Source organism: Acyrthosiphon pisum, chromosome A1 (genome assembly GCF_005508785.2).
Source record: "Acyrthosiphon pisum isolate AL4f chromosome A1, pea_aphid_22Mar2018_4r6ur, whole genome shotgun sequence".
NCBI lineage: Eukaryota > Metazoa > Arthropoda > Insecta > Hemiptera > Aphididae > Acyrthosiphon > Acyrthosiphon pisum.
In genome coordinates, this window is record NC_042494.1 from 75554378 (window position 1) to 75557051 (window position 2674).

General features: G+C 28.4%; 1 protein-coding gene across 2 annotated transcripts in view; it reads right to left on the bottom strand.

Annotated features, from left to right (window-relative positions):
- LOC100161229 (mitochondrial import inner membrane translocase subunit Tim17-B) overlaps window positions 1-604 on the bottom strand; it is a 7469-nt gene extending 6865 nt beyond the window's left edge. The window contains 1 exon segment of one of the 2 annotated variants that reach the window (NM_001293507.1): window positions 470-555. The gene's annotated coding sequence lies outside the window, so the exon portion shown is untranslated. 2 annotated transcript variants of the gene reach the window in all.
- Between the last annotated feature and the right edge of the window lie 2070 nt (window positions 605-2674).

Sequence of the window (2674 nt, forward strand, 5' to 3'; positions counted from 1 at the left end):
TTGTTTTAATTAAATTTTTTTATTAAGCCGAACTCTTTTCTTTCTGATAATGAAAGTAATAACATTAATTCCTGGAATGTTTAATAATATTGTTAACTATTATCGAAATCAAAAATAAATAAAATTGATTTTTAATTTTTCTGGAATATCTTATTAGCTTATTTTTGTACTACATTCAAAACTATTATTTTAATAAGTAACATGGAAAATAACGCATAAGTGCGTTACTTCATAGAAATTACTTTTAAAAAGTAATTGCGTTACTGTAAGTAAAACGTAATGAAATTACTGCTGCGTTACTGAAAAAGTAATTGCGTTACAGTAATTTGTAATTTGCGTTACGTTACTACCCAACACTGCTAGACAGTAATTATAATCAATAGTCCAATACTACAAATGTAACACATTTAAATTCACATAAAATATGACGTACTAAATACTAATATAGTAATATTAATATTTTACTTACGTTTAGATATGTTTAATTGGAAGTTTCGTAAACCAAATACAAATTCGAACGTTGAAACTTGAAGGAATCTTTTATTTCTATTCTATAATCTGTATATTATTTTATTTATCATTTTATCAATGATATTGAAGTTTGATGGTTAGGTTAGAAACACGATTAAAGATATCTTTAATCGTGGTTAGAAATTAATATTGTTCAAACCGCTACAATCTCAAAGAGGTTATAAGAAATAAATAGTTCCCGCCATGAACTTAAAATTATTAAGTAAAATATTATAATAATATAAGTAATAACTATTTAATCCAAAAATAATTTAAGTATTCACTTGTTTAATTTTGTACAAACGATCAGTAGGTAATAAAATGAGGACAACCTATATATTCTGTAAAAATTAAAAATCTATTATACCAAATATTAGTTATTACTTATTACTTATTAGTCATTATATGTAAAACAATATAAGATATTGCTTTATAGTGAATTCCCAAAATCAGTTATAACTAGAATTTACAAATATGAGTTGAGACTTCTATCAGTGGTTCTACAAATTATTATTATTTGACAGGTATACATACAGTCGCATACTCACATTTTGAATTTAGTATGAATGTATGATAAATAAAATAGGTACCTATGTCAGCAACTTTGTGATACTCATATGTGTCATATTGCTTTTCTCCACAATGTTTATAAGGACGCCCATAATTTTCAGAAAATAAACAACCCAAACGTTTGAAATCCATAAAGTAAATTAAAATGAAAAATAAATTTAAAACTAGTTTATAGGTCTAATGTCTATGATTTAAAATACGGACTAAGATATACCCAGGTATATTATCTTAGTCCGTGTGTAAAACAGACACTGTCACCATAAATTAGTAAACCACTATGTGACTGTATCACGTCACAGTCTAGACAGTGATGGGCTATTCTTGAAAGTGAATCGATTTAAATTGGAATGAAAAAAGTCGATTCATAAAAAAACGTTAAAAAACACAATTTTTATCAAATCGAATCGAATTGAAACGGTCTATCCAAGAATTGGTTCAAAAAATCGATTTTTTTTGCACATTACTATGTCACACCGAAGATAAAATTAACGGAGAAAAGCAAATAACTACGGGCTACCTGTGCCGTTCCCAACACAGGAAAAAGTGAGGACTGAGGATGCCTAAACAAGATTCAAATTCGTATTGTTGCTGGCAGACCTCTTTTCTTTATCATGGAATTTAGCAAGTTTGGAGCAAGTTTGGAGCAGTGTTTCTCAACCTTTTTACTGTGGCGACCCTCTTTTTGAATTTCAATTCTTTAGCGACCCCTACACATATTTTTTTTTAAATACTATTAATAATCCATACGAAAATTACTGTGCATTGTACACAACATAAAATATAATACTATATATAATTATACAATATATAATATTATAATTTATTAATTTTAATCAACAAAATGTATACCAAATATTTACAGATACATATAATACATACGATTTTAATTCATACGCGATCCTAAATAATAAGTTGGCGACCCCCAGGTTGAGAAACACTGGTTTAGAGGCTTAGACGGTTTGGTACTTAAGTACGTGTTACCTGCAATCATAGTAAAAGAAATTACTTCGTATGTCCATGAAAATATCCCCGGTGGCCTTTATTTCAATGTGTATGAGCTGATAACCATAAATTATATTTTTAATAATCAAATCATAGACTTGAATTATAAGTCTATGAATCAAATAGGCCATGATAAAAAATCAGCCAAAACTACCCCCCCCCCCCTTGTTGACAAAATCATTTGACTGCCACGGCTAACCAGATACGTTCCGTCTATTATATTTAGTATACTGTTATATCCACATTCCATATTTCCATACCATAAAAGGCATAAACATCATATTTATGTTAAAACTGTATGCTACCGCTTGTATAAACATTGCTGATTTTGAATGTACAAATCACAAACTAAGAGTAAGATCTTAGTTCGTGGTACAAAATATGAATCGATAGGTACGGACGTGACTTTACAACGTCAATGTCAAACGCTTAATTTTTTACCAAGCTCAAGACTCGACTTATTTGACATTTGACTTTGTAAGGTCCATTGAATTTTCTTATGTTTGTGTTACTACAGCGTCTGATTTTTTAAATCATGGTAAAAATGATTAAACTTTTATTGCATAAACTGTAAGTAATTCATAAAAAACTA